General features: G+C 41.1%; 2 long non-coding RNA genes across 2 annotated transcripts; one reads left to right on the plus strand and one right to left on the minus strand.

Moving 5' to 3' along the window:
* Window positions 1-8624: 8624 nt before the first annotated feature.
* On the minus strand, window positions 8625-9810 carry LOC132469065 (uncharacterized). Its single transcript, XR_009528326.1, has 3 exons — window positions 9743-9810; window positions 9305-9486; window positions 8625-9093 (listed from the first exon to the last, which is right to left on the minus strand). It is a non-coding gene; the product is annotated as an uncharacterized LOC132469065 (long non-coding RNA).
* Window positions 9811-12650: 2840 nt separating this feature from the next.
* On the plus strand, window positions 12651-14591 carry LOC132469083 (uncharacterized). Its single transcript, XR_009528343.1, has 2 exons — window positions 12651-13392; window positions 13972-14591. It is a non-coding gene; the product is annotated as an uncharacterized LOC132469083 (long non-coding RNA).
* Window positions 14592-14984: the final 393 nt, after the last annotated feature.

Raw genomic sequence — 14984 nt, forward strand, 5'->3', positions numbered from 1 at the left:
CCTTACCCTCACTTACCTGATAGTTATACTGTCATTATACTATCATTGTCAACAACAGTAGCAACATGCACCTAGCCCTGTCTTGCTTTGCTTATTTGAAACAAGTATCATATCAGAGAGTATATATCAATGAGGCTTATGTGATATTACATCAGCTACAGATAACATGTTAATGAGATAAAATCAACATGTTATTTTCGGTCAGACAGGGAAAGGTACATTGTTGATATGAACTCATAATGAACTTTTAGCAAGCTGGTTTAACTGTGGCACTGCTCTGTGAACTGAGCAGTTTGTCCACTTAGCACGTGATACCTGTATGATGTAAGGTGCCTCGTTTTTCCGCACAGAAGGAAAAGACCTAGCCCTCACAAATATCTGTGGTGGTCTCCTATTCACTTGTGGATTAAATACATGTTCAGTGTTAAATAAAATCGAACATAGTACAGACAGTCAACAACTCCATATCACAGCTAACTACTTCTAGCATAACAAGCTATGAGAAAAGGCGGTAGCGTCCATTCGTACCTTCAATGTCGTGGATAAAACGTTCTATCCAGTTACTGTATCCCTTGAGTAACACAGCCCGAGGGATGTTGCAGTCAGTACTGGCCCATTGCTCTACATTTGTTATGCTTAATTCAGGCAGACAGGAGAGATTGGTGGTCCACACTGGAGTTCGATCACTTGTGCTGCTGAATCTTCCATGGATCATATGCGTCGGAGTCTGACTTCCGGGTTTGTGTACCCCTCACGGGCTAAAATGGCCGCCAGGTGAATAAGGCGAATGGTAAAGGATTTATGTTGTCTTCTCCTCCAGTACTCTCACTCTCACACTCTCTCTCTCTCTCTCTCTCTCTCTCTCTCTCTCTCTCTCTCTCTCTCTCTCTCTCTCTCTCTCTCTCTCTCTCTCTCTCTCTCTCTCTCTCTCTCTCTCTCCTGTCCTCTCTCTATATATATATTGTTCAATGTGTTTTTTTATGTCACACTGAGAGAAGCCAAGAGCAAAATCATTCCTGCTGATCCACACCTAACACAGTCAGCAAAATTCACACAAGCAGAGCGTCCTGTAGACAACCCTCATTTGTGTGTGTGTGTGTGTGTGTGTGTGTGTGTGTGTGTGTGTGTGTGTGTGTGTGTGTGTGTGTGTGTGTGTGTGTGTGTGTGTGTGTGTGTGTGTGCAGATGTGTGTGTGTGTTTGTGTAAGATGATTGAAATATTGAGTTGAAAACTTCTGTATGCATTAAAGGCCTACGTGCAGGTTAACCGGAAGTTTTGATTGATGGGTACATAAAGCACTCAAAATATGTGTATCATTTATAAAATGTCTCCAAAATAGTGTTAAAGCCCAGTTTTTGTTGTTTTTGGCAGTAACGGGTGTTTTCTAACGCCATTCGGCGATGAAGTCACGTTGGAGAGATGTGGTGGAAGGTAGCCTGAGCCTAGTACTAGAACTATGGCGTCTAAGAGGTGGGAAGAACCACAAATATCATGTATGATGGCCCACAGCCGTATAATTTCGAACCTGTCAGACCTGAGAGGGCGAATGAGGAATTCTTTGTATTAATATGACGTCTTGCCGCCTCATTAGCTATGCATGGATTTGAGTGGTGGTCAGCTAGCCTTGTTGTTTACAAGCGTTCATGTAGCGAAGTCCAGCACACGAAGAGAAAATCCCTTACAATTGCGTTGTTTTAGGCTGTTCGAACCGTTCAAACCGTGAATCGGATAGAAGTTACTTCAGAGTTCCCTGTGAAGTTAAAAAACACGGTACAGAAACAAGCAATTTTAGAAAAAGACGACGTGAAAAGTGGCTCTCGAACATCTCCCGTCGAAGGGAGCAGACTGCTATTTTAGGACAATTTTAAGCTCAAGAATGATCTAAGAGTAAACACTAATACTATAATACAACTATTAAATTGTTGGCTTCATAAATATGAAATGAAAATACGGTCTTAATTTACAATTTAATTACTTTTTTTTTTATACAAAAATACTATAGACATTATATTTACACTATTACTGTCTGTGGCATTATAAGGCTCAAATTCGTGGCATCAATAAGAAGGGAAAAATATTATATGATGGACCATTCTAGCAAAATAATGGAAAGGCTATACTTCAAGCAGACAAATGTAAATTAAACACTGAACTATTAATGTGTATCCTGTGTTTTTTTCACTTCAAAGGAGATCTGAGGCCTGTTTCAGGTAGCTGGTTTTGAGGCAACCCCGAGTTTGTTCGCTCCGAGTTAGTGGAAACTCTGGGTTTTCCGTTTCAGGTAGCAGGTTCAGCGCAACCGAGAGTTAGTTGCTGCGGCAACATACGCCGTGGACCTAACCTGCTCGGGAGGTGGTTAGACCTACTCTGAGTTTGTTGTCTATAAGGCTGAAGGCAGCTCTCCGACAGAAGGAAGTGTTAGAAACGGTATGTCCTTTTCTACGAGAGCCTGTGGATGTAGAGGCTGCGATCCTCAGAAGGAATCTCCGTGAGGAACGATTATTAAGAACCCGGTTGGATATACTTTCTTTTCCTGATAATTTTCTTCACGAGCGCTATCGTTTTTTAGCACAATCTATCATTTATTTAGTCCACCTTCTCAGTCCCCATGTTAACTGTCAAACGCACCGGGGGCATGCTTTAAGTTTAAGTTTTTATTTTTTTTACGCAATTAACACATGTGCAGAATGATCCGCCCCGTGCTTCCCGCCCGCTCTGTACTACATTCACTTTAACGTTGTGGCTTTCCCATGATCAGAGTAGCTGACTAACCACGGACCTATAACTGCTGCAAGTCAAGAAACTAATTTTAAGAATGCAAGGCAGAAAAGACCCTGGTACTGCTTTTAAGCTGTTCTTCTCTACATGCACATGCTCCGCATAATCGTCTGCATTGTTCACTGAAGTAAAACCCTTTGAGTAAACTGTTCAACAAAATAACTTTTCCCACCACAGCCCGTGTTCTAATAAATACAATCTACTTTTTATGAGGATTTCTTTATTTCCTGAAAGCACAAAAAAAGTCATTCATATCGGGTATGTTTTTAGAGCAGGGAACAGTATCCCAGTTTGCACCTCACTCACCTTTAACTTATGTTCCAAAATTTGGATCTCCAAAGCATCCTTTTGCATATTTTGAATTGTTACAATTGCATGGAGGTTGGTGAGGGCATCTGGTTCAAGTAGGGCGATGACGCCATGGAAGAAGATGATTAGACTGTGAAATTATTACTTGAGCGCAGAATATTGCCCCATCCAATTTGCTACATGCTGGGTTGCGTGTACATATTTAATTATTTTGAATAACCAACCTCTTATAAAGGCACTTCTATCCTGGGGGGTGGGGGGGGGGGGGGATCAGAGGAGTTCTCCCCAGGGATGCCCTCAGCCACAGGACGCATACTCTGTTGTCTGAGGGCCATCTCCTCAGCCTCTGTGAGGGCTGCAGAGGTGGCCTCTGCTTTTTTTTTCGATTTGCTAACATGGAGGAAAATGTTACCCTAATATTCAGTAAGCGCTATTTTGAAGACTATATATATATATATATATATATATATATATATATATATATATATATATATATATAGGCAGTGTTGGGGGTGGCTGGGAAATGTACTACTTACATTTACTGCTTAAATATAGGCCCATCACATGTTGAATATAGCTGTTAAATTAGGTACAGCAGGCAAAACCGCACAATTGATTTGATTTCAATTCAACATTAGTTTACCTGTTTGAACTATATTTTGGTACTTCATCTTCATTTGCTGCCAAGTCCTCTTGGGGCAACTCGGGGTTGCGTAAATTGACACACACACACACACACACACACACACACACACACACACATAAACACCATTTACATATTGAATAAGTGGAAGATATTAAACTTTCCTCTTATTTTTTTTTTTTTTACTTATTTATTTTACTCACGCATTGACTTGTTCAGCTATTTCAGGCCAAGCTCTCTCTGGGTAACTGCTCGGCATACGCGTTCATTAGAATTTCCAATTCCGTGGGAGAAAGTAAGTGGATCTACGCTTTTGGTCCATGTTTGATCATGTTATCAGAGATGCATTGATGATGGCTCTTTAGAGTCAACAGGCACGCCCTCAACCCAGAGTGAACATACTCAGAGTTGATTAACCCAACGCTGATCACCTGTTCTGAAACCGAAAACACAGAGTTTCTTTTCAACCCTGAACTCTGAGTCAACCAACTCAGAGCGCAGGATTAAACTCAGAGTATGTTAAACCAGCTACCTGAAACAGGCCTCTGCTAGTAGAGATTAGATTAGATTAGATTAGATTAGGCTTTATTGATCCTTTTGGGATGACTCCCTCAAGGAAATTGATTGTCCAGTAGTTTACAGAAAGAAACACAACACAATATTAAATTATATACAATATAAGATAAACAATAAACTCTCAGATAACTATAAAAAGTAAAACAAAAAGTAAACAGTAAACAATAATAATAATAATAATAATATAAGATAAACAATAAACTCTTAACTCTTAACTAACTAACTATAAAAAGCAAAGAAAACAGTAAACAGTACGGTGGCGCTGAGCATTCACCAAATAAAAAAAAGTTTCACAGCTAATGTAGCCGTTAGCACACTCAGGATCTCGTAATTACGAGACAATATCTCGTAATTACGAGATAAGGATCTCGTAATTACAAGAAAAGATCTCGTAATTATGAGATACGGATCTCGTAATTATGAGATAAAGATCTCGTAATTACGAGATAAGATATCATATTTACGACATAAGGATCTCGTTTACGAGAAAAGGATCACGCCTCTCATTCATCAATAACGTTGCTGGCTAGCTGCAGGCCGGCAAAGATGACGCTATCCGACGCTATCGTATTTAATCGTATCCTGCTCGGGTTGAGGCATTGGGAAATATTGATGTTCCTTAAAAGTGAGGAGGGCATTAAGTATGTCAACATTGCGCAGACATCTGAAGTCATTGGCCGGCAAAGATGACGCGATCCGACGCTATCGTACTTTATTTCCTGCTCGGGTTGAGGCATTGGGAAATATTGATGTTCCTTAAAAGTGAGGAGGGCATTAATATAAGTATGTCAACATTGGGCAGACGAAGTCATTGGGACTGCTCAGGAGTAAAGCCCTGTCGGACCTGCTACAAGTGGCTCTCTTCCTGCAGGAGCAGTTGAACCAGTACGGGATGCTTCACGGATACAAATTGATGCATCTGAAATGCATCCAAGCAGGCTTGGTAGTCACTCATACTATCGATCTTTAAAGATATTTAAACTTTGATGCGACATTCGCGTGATGACAGCCAATCGGCGTTCAACAGCCTGGCCACTGAGTGACATGTGTAACGTAACAGCCAATCAGCGTTCAACAGGCCAACTCAGTGCAGTGCAGTCCGGGGTGAACTGCAGTATGGAGGAGAAAGTGATTGTTGCCGTTTGCGACTCCCGGAGCTCTTTATATCATATTATACAACGGGTAGTCTCGCAAAGCCAGACCAAACTACAGCAAGTAGAATGGTCTGGAGCCACGCTACCTCGAGCCGTCTATCCGTGGGGAAACTGGGCGGGCCTGTCTTTATTTCTTTAAACCAATCACAATCGTCTAGGGCGGGGCTAAGCCCGGGAAGCAGCAGTTGTGTCCATGCAAAATAGTGCCGGGGGGGAAATTATTTTGACGGAACTTCATGACGTTCAGAGGCTGTCAGAAATGGCTCAATCCCAAACGCCACAAAAAACCATTAACGATGTATGTCGCCTATGTGGAGATAATTTTATAGATAAAAAGAACAAACATCGTTTGATTCTTTGTCACGATGATTTCAAGCCACCATACACTTTGGCCCTTGAGGAGCTCACGGGACCTATAAAAACGAACGACGTTTTAACATTTATATGTGGTTCTTGTAGAACACTACTAAAGAAATACCGTAGGAGCTATTGTGAAGTGGAACGGATCGGTTCATTGGTTAAATCCATGTCAAACGCTCATGCCGCTGTCAGAGTGAAACGATGCGCCAAATCCACACCAACCGGCGATAGTCGTGACCGCAAACGCATCGTCCCCGGGGAGAATCCTGCCAGACGGAGTCTCCAAGGTAATGTCAAAATAGGCTATGTTGTGGTCCTACCATTGTAATGAAATCAGATAGTCAGTAATCAGTAATTACATTATATTAAAATTAAACAAGATTGGATGTCTAGTTCCACAAACAATTTCGAAAACTTGTCTGTAGGCCTATAGCCATTTACCACCAACTGCTATTCATGTGTCTCTTTGGAAAACAATGTTATACTGTCCAGAGATGTGTCCACGGAAAGAGCCAAACATGCCAACTTTACAGCGCCGTCAAAGTCCTCTTCAAAACTCGCCATACTGCCTAGTTTTCGGGTTTGAGGGGGAGCACAATACGGTAACGCCAGCAACCGGAAGGGGAGGAGTCGCGGCCAAATCGGCCGCTAAGCAATAGACGCTGTCCACTTCCGTTCAGCCAGACAATACAACGGGGGACCTAAATCCAGCGATCTGATTGGTTCCCAACTGTTGTATAATGAGCGTATACATAACTGCTATGACGCCCGATCATTTTGTGAAAGTTTGCATATCACTCCGCGCCTGGAAGTAGAAACAGTTACAAAGTAAAACATATGTTGGATGATGGAGAGGGTGTAAATGTTGTTACTCCGGGAGTGAGCAAGGCGATGGAGAGACTAACGAAAGCTTAGGCACACGGCGAGTGTACTGCTCCATAGGATAAATTGCCGGCGAACCGCTCTATCGGAGCCTTCTCTCAGAGGGACGCTAAAGTGTGTTGCATAGCGACCGTCGATGCATAGCGGCAGCCAGGAGGGACTACTTTTTTGTATTCTTTAATAAAACGGCTACTTTGACTTTCTTGGTTTCTTTTTAAATGTAGTGTGTCTATGACTTTCGTTTCGCCATAACAGTAACCGTTGTATAAAAGCAATAGATCACTTCAGTCAGTGGCATGTGCTCATTATACCACTGTGAAGGGGGTCGCCGGCCCTCCGCTGCGCGTCGGGGCCGGACAACGCCCCTTAACAGTGGTATAATGAGCACATACCACAGCCTGGCGTGATCTATTACTTAATTATACAACGGGGGGCCTAAATCCAGCGATCTGATTGGTTCCTAACTGTTGTATAATGAGCGTATACATAACTGCTATGACGCCCAATCATTTTCTGAAAGTATCACTCCGTGCCTTGAAGTGGAAACCGTTACAACCGTTCTCTCGGAGGGACGCTAAAGTGTGTTGCATAGCGACCGTCGTGCATTTTGAAGGCAGCCAGGAGGGACTACTTCTTTGCATTCTTTAATAAAACAGCTACTTTGACTTTCTTGTTTTTTTTTTTAAATGTAGTGTGTCTATGACTTTCGTTTTGCCATAATAGTAACCGTTGTATAAAAGCAATACATCACTTCAGTCAGCGGTATGTGCTCATTATACCACTGTGAAGGTTTTTTTTAAATAATTTAACAACTGACAGGGTTTGCCTTTACTATGAACATAGTATTTTTAATTTGAATACATTAATTATGTGACATACTGTCACAGCCAATATTAAAACAAAATCGAATGTGGGCAGTGGGACAAAAATTCTATTTCCCCCCAAAAACAATATTTTATTGATTTGTATAAAAACAATTTAGCTCATTAATTGGAAAAGAGTTTGAGGTAAGACGTTTTCTGAACAATAATGCATGGTACAAGTTAAACACATAATGCACTGCTGTATTCAACTTTTAAGAGCTGCAATGTGAGGGGCCAGCCACATGCCCTTTAAACCACCACAACAACAACATTTCCACTTCTGGGTTCCACTGAACAATCAACGCGTCAATATTCGAGGGGCTTTGGCACATCAAATGATGGAACAAGCATCCCGTACTGGTTCAACTGCTCCTGCAGGAAGAGAGCCACTTGTAGCAGCTCCGACTGGGCTTTTCTCCTGAGCAGTCCCAATGACTTCAGATGTCTGCGCAATGTTGACATACTTATATTAATGCCCTCCTCACTTTTAAGGAACATCAATATTACCCAATGCCTCAAGATTAAATACGATAGCGTCAGATAGCGTCATCTTTGCCAGCCTGCAATTAGACAGCAACGTTATTGATGAATGAGAGGCGTGATCCTTTTCTCGTAAACGAGATCCTTATGTCGTAAATATGATATTTTATCTCGTAATTACGAGATCCTTATCTCATAATTACGAGATCTGTATCTCGTAATTACGAGATATTTTCTCGTAATTACGAGATCCTTATCTCGTAATTACGAGATATTATCTCGTAATTACGAGATCCTGAGTGTGCTAACGGCTACATTAGCTGTGAAACTTTTTTTTATTTGGTGAATGCTCAGCGCCACCGTAAAACAGTAAACAATAAACTCTTAGCTAATATAGAAAGTAGAGATAAATGTAGAGAACTGTATAGAGGATAAATATAAATAAAAATAAATAAATATATATGAATAAATATATATAAATAAATAAATACATTTCAACATAAATAAACATATATATATATATACATACACATACACACACATATACATATACACACATACACATATACATATATATATATATACACTTATACATACATACATACACATACATACACATACACATACGGCATTGTGGATAAATATCATATCATATAGTGGATAAATAAAATGAAATGACGGTGAGCAAGGGGTGGCTGACAGTTAAATAAAATAAATTAAGGGAGAGCAGAGATGCAGAAACTTGCTTGGTGAATTTCTTTCCCAAAACTTCAGGGAGGATACGTTTCTGAAAAAAACGTTCAGCCTTAGGGGTGACGCTATCCCAAAACTCCACGTCAGGCAAAATTCTCTCTATAAAAATGTAATTCTTGTTCCATGCAATAAAATCACAGTAGTCTACTTGCAAGATAAAGAGCTGTGCTTGAATTTGATAGCAGTAGGCATGTGATCTGTCCAGCTTTATCTTGTCACCGTCCTTTACCAGGCAGAAACCCTTTTCTCCCGCACAAGCTCTGATGTTCTCCTTGTCTTGATGACAATGTGGGCACTGAAAAAAGTCAGAGATGAAGTGTGAACAAACTATATCATCTGAATTGCTAATTGTTCCATGTTTAATGCTAGTTTATAACATTGAGAGGGATTTTAGTCTTCTTGTGCATGGATTTCCTTGTGAGAGGGAGGGATTGTAGTCACATGACATGTATCTCACATATCTGTACATGGCATACTTCGAAAGACCTGGTTAAAGCTTTATTTACCTTGATTTCACACACTCCAGTTGTGACAACTGCAAACAACAATCCCATCTGGTGATGCTCCCATGAAGGGCCACTTTGCATTAAGACAAAGGCCAGAATCTGCTATAGAGTAGCCATCATGTAACTCTCTCATTATTTTTTCGTAGTCCTTCTGTGCCTGTGCCTCATGCTTACATCCATACCTGATATGAATCAAATAGCAAAAAAAATTATCATTCAACACAGTGTAAGATGTATTCAGGATGGCATACATTTGAGAAATATACATATTTTGACTATAAGTGTCTTCAACTTATCTGTTCAAAAGTTGCAATACCTGTTCATATGAATATTCTCAAACATATAACGTGTCTGTTTACATTTTTATTCTTATCTAAAAAAAAACACAATAAATTTTGCATTATTGCAAAAAGGGGTTTGAAAAATAAAACCAACTACCTCATAGCTGCAGTACAGAATCTGTTTGATTCCGGGTAACAGATTGCATTGATAAGGCTTTTTGCTGGACCTAATGGTTCAGAATGCACCAAAAGATCATAGACAATCGAACCAGAGAATCTGTGTCATCACATAGTTCGGTGTCATCACATATTCATAGATTCTGGCCTTTGTCATGGCCCGGTCGGTCCCCCCCTTCCTGCCCTCGGGGTCCCAGAGGGGCAAGTTTTGGTGCGGGGGTCCCAGTTAGGCCCTAGAATAAGGTATTCAAATTTCAGGGCGGTAGGACCTTCCTATCTCAAAAACAGTTTTTCCACCACATTCTGAACCATTAGGTCTTGCAGGCAACACTTCTGAGGAGCCGGCACCACGCCGCTTATGAGATAACAAAAATTAATGTGTATTTCTCTCCTAACTTTTTGTCACTATTGAAGAGAGGCCTGATTCTCAGACATGCATGTTGGATGGCTAGGGGTGTAGGTCTGGGAAGAACTTCAGGCCAAAATCTTGCAAGCGAGCCGCTGGGTGAGGTGCAACGAGATGGAGCACTTGCTGAGTCATTTCCTGTAGGGCTGGAGCCACAGGTTGAAGCGTATGCGTCCTTTGAGACCCCCTTTGATATATAAGAGACCCCAAGGTCTCTTATATATATATCACTTCCTTTAGGGCTTCGGCCTCCTAATTGATCATTGTAGTATAATTGAATGCCCTCTTTCATATATATGATACCTCCACCACTGGGACGTGGCAACAATTCTCCAAATCCATATGGGGAGGGGGGGGGGGATGCTTGTGGACAGTAGGGGTGTACACTAGACACCATTTAATAAATTGTGTAAAATAACCCTGCCTCGTTAAACCAATGAGCTTGGTGTTTTGCTTTCAAAAATAGGTTATAGAAGAAGTCTAAACTGCAGAAAATAAAAAAAACCAAGCTGCCTTTTAAGGATACCTCGGAATATCTGTCTATTTTTTAACCATTGGACGACAAAAACAACACAATTGACGGCAGCTCCTTTGCCGCATGGTTTTTAGAACCATTTAAGGATTAGAGGGGGCGGTCGATAGCAACCACCATAGCAACCATGACGGTCAAGTGCAGCCCAGATGAAAAAAATAGAATGCCACCCTTCACACTCAGGAGATTAATGATATTTAAATTATTATGACCATGAAGCCTTTATTTGCATGGGTTTACATTTCGTTCTGTGTAGCATGGAAAAATCGGAGAAACACTCCCATTCAGAATGCATTGGCTTACATTTCGTTCTTTGGAGCACGGTTATTTTTATTTATTTTCAGCTTTTGAGGAGGTGCTTCAAAGATGCAAATTTTTCTGCAATAATCCAAAATCCAATGGCTAAACCCGTTGGCTTTTTGTCAAGGGAACCCAGGGCAACGCTCACTTCCGGGTTGGGCAACATACGTCATCCCTCCACCACTCTATACTGTGAAATCACATGTTCGAGTTGAATGATAATGCATGAATTCATTCTTTATTCTGCCATAGTATTTATTTAAGGGGGGGGGGGTTCAAAATCCACACAAAATGTCCTAGAAGCAGCCCAAATAAAAAAGATATTCCATTTTGGCCAATGTTTTGAAAGTAATAATATTTGAGGGAATATATATTTATTTTTTTTAGCAGCGAAATGCATCGTGTGTGTGTGTGTGTGTGTGTGTGTGTGTGTGTGTGTGTGTGTGTGTGTGTGTGTGTGTGTGTGTGTGTGTGTGTGTGTGTGCGCTATTTTATGTTGAAATTCGACGTAATCCAGTGTTCACGAAAACGTACACAGTCAACGTATGCTTTTGGCGACTGGGTGGCTCTCAGATATACGTGTTTCTAACAAAATGATATCATTAAAAGTTACATAAAGTAACCGTTTAATAACACAAAGGCAGGAAACACCAGAGCTGCTGGTTTAGCGAAAGCAGCGTCCCTAGCAACCTGACGTCGTTGAAACATGCGAGCGAGCCGATAAAATCTGCCTAATAACTATAAAACTAAAGATCATACACATTCACTGACTGAAGATTATGCAAGGAAAATGTACATTTCTTGCTGGAAATGTCATTAGAAACACGTTTAATGGTGATTCTGTCCTAAAATATTGCATTTCCCATTCAGATAATAAAGATTAATAAAGATCATACACATTTACTTACTGGAGATTATGCAAGGAAAAGGTATATTTCTCGCTAGAAATGTTATTAGAAACACGTTTAATGGTGTATCTGTTAGGGGTTGAGGGTGCAGGCAGGCAGGTAGGACCCAGATGCTATGGAAAGCCAAGAAGGCCACAAAAAGTGCAAAACCGCACGGAAACCGTACGGATTCCGTACGGTTTGGCAAGAATTCCGTACGGTTTTGAATGACTAATAGCCGCGGCTATTAGTCATTCACTCCGGCTATTAGTCATTCACTCCGGCTATTAGTTATTCACTCCGGCTATTAGGTATGCAGAACGAGCCCCTCCCTCTTCTTTGCTTGACCACTAAGTTTGAAGGCTGTCTAAGCAATCAGAGCTGCAGTGCCTCCATGTTTCGCTGTAACATAAAGCTGTGTTGTCTTTACTAGTTTCACTACAATGTAATGACCACCATTAGCTAGTGGAAAATACATTTGTGTCTAGTACAGTGATATATTTGTATATGTTAGGCTATATATTGAGATGGCAGTGTGCGAAATACCCGACAATATTCTGGGATGTCCTCATCCCCAGATTGTTCTCGATATGCAGTAGCCAGCTAGGCCATAACATTACATAACATGAACATGAACTGAATAAATGCCAGGTATATAGCATATCGGAGACGGGCACACAATCAGTGCATTTGCAAATGAGAGCATGCAGTATGACCGATCTTGTGACATGTGGTCGGAGAGAGTCGTTTGTGTGTGTGTGTGTAGAGCAAGTTGTTGAAGGAAGTGTTTCTACTTGACGTTACAATATTTCATGGATGCAAGCAAGCCAAGACAATCAATCTATATCTATAGCCTACATGATAACACACACACACACGCACACACTTTAAACACACTGGTAAAGCAATAGGAGCCTGCATTGGCTAAAGTTGTTGGGATGCACGTTATTTTATAACAGGGAGGGGCAAAGTTGTGCATTACAATGCAAACACGACAATAACTGGCACCGTTCTTGCGCACTCAGAAGAACATGAACTGAATAAATGCCAGGTATATAGCATATCGGAGACGGGCACACAATCAGTGCATTTGCAAATGAGAGCCTGCAGTATGACCGATCTTGTGACATTATTTAACCATCCATCTACAGCTAATACGATCAGACAGATACATCATTGATCACATATAAGCCCACAACAAGCCCAACATCACCACGGCAGGTGCGCTCTCTCTCGCACATTCACACAATCACTCCAACTTCTCCAACTCCAAGGCAAGGCTGTTTCACTAAGACCACAAACAACCACAACTAACCAGCCTACATATCCACAACAATGCGCAACAATCAGTTCATTGCGTCTATCTTCTGTTTGGCGCACATGGCTAATTTGCATACTTGCACAGGACTGTCGGCTCCGCTTGTCAAAAAAATAGAACGTATTTGTGAATAAATGCTTTGAATTCTGAATACTGGACTTGGTGAGCTTAAATAGGCTACATTTAAGTGACCTTTAGTGAGATGGCCTAAAACGGAATACAAATGAATTATTCTAGGACATAGGCTTTCAGGATCAATTCAGAGGTTTAACTGTTCAGGATTCATTTTGCTTAGCCAGTGAAAGTGATCAGCTGTAGATTCCACACACTGTTAAAAATACTTCACTACAAGTAGGCTGTAAGTCCTCCAAATAATTCAGCAGAATTACATTAGGCCTACTGCCATAAGCATAATAGGCAGCAGTCAGTATGCGCTAAAATGGTCCCGGCCAGTGTTCTATAAATTATTGGAAGAGCCCCCCTGGATCGGCTGGGAAAGTCATAGTCACGCTGATTACAGGTGTTTTTAAAATGCGTCTACAGCTCTCACATGACAGCCACGCAACGGACACCATCTTACATAATTTGATGTATTGCTGTATAGTTAAACTAGCAAACCATCGCAAGGAAATGTAACAAAAGCTGTAGCTGAAAGATTCATCCACAAACATCAGAATAGAAAAACACTGGCAGGGACCATTTTTAGCGCAATGACTATGCTGCCTATGCTTGTGGCAGTAATGCAATTCTGCTGAATTATTTGGAGGACTTATAGCCTACTTGTAGTGAAGTATTTTTAACAGTGTGTGGAATCTACAGCTGATCACTTTCACTGGCTAAGCAAAATGAATCCCGAACAGTTGAACCTCTGAATTGATCCTGAAAGCCTATGTCCTAGAATAATTCATTTGTATTCCGTTTTAGGCCATCTCACTAAAGGTCACTTAAATGTAGCCTATTTAAGCTCACCAAGTCCAGTATTCAGAATTCAAAGCATTTATTCACAAATACGTTCTATTTTTTTGACAAGCGGAGCCGACAGTCCTGTGCAAGTATGCAAATTAGCCATGTGCGCCAAACAGAAGATAGACGCAATGAACTGATTGTTGCGCATTGTTGTGGATATGTAGGCTGGTTAGTTGTGGTTGTTTGTGGTCTTAGTGAAACAGCCTTGCCTTGGAGTTGGAGAAGTTGGAGTGATTGTGTGAATGTGCGAGAGAGAGCGCACCTGCCGTGGTGATGTTGGGCTTGTTGTGGGCTTATATGTGATCAATGATGTATCTGTCTGATCGTATTAGCTGTAGATGGATGGTTAAATAATGTCACAAGATCGGTCATACTGCAGGCTCTCATTTGCAAATGCACTGATTGTGTGCCCGTCTCCGATATGCTATATACCTGGCATTTATTCAGTTCATGTTCTTCTGAGTGCGCAAGAACGGTGCCAGTTATTGTCGTGTTTGCATTGTAATGCACAACTTTGCCCCTCCCTGTTATAAAATAACGTGCATCCCAACAACTTTAGCCAATGCAGGCTCCTATTGCTTTACCAGTGTGTTTAAAGTGTGTGCGTGTGTTGTCATGTAGGCTATAGATAGATTGATTGTCTTGGCTTGCTTGCATCCATGAAATATTGTAACGTCAAGTAGAAACACTTCCTTCAACAACTTGCTCTACACACACACACACACAAACGACTCTCTCCGACCACATTTCACAAGATCGGTCATACTGCATGCTCTCATTTGCAAATGCACTGATTGTGTGCCCGTCTCCGAT

Source organism: Gadus macrocephalus, chromosome 12, assembly GCF_031168955.1.
Source record: "Gadus macrocephalus chromosome 12, ASM3116895v1".
NCBI classification, from domain to species: Eukaryota; Metazoa; Chordata; class Actinopteri; order Gadiformes; family Gadidae; genus Gadus; species Gadus macrocephalus.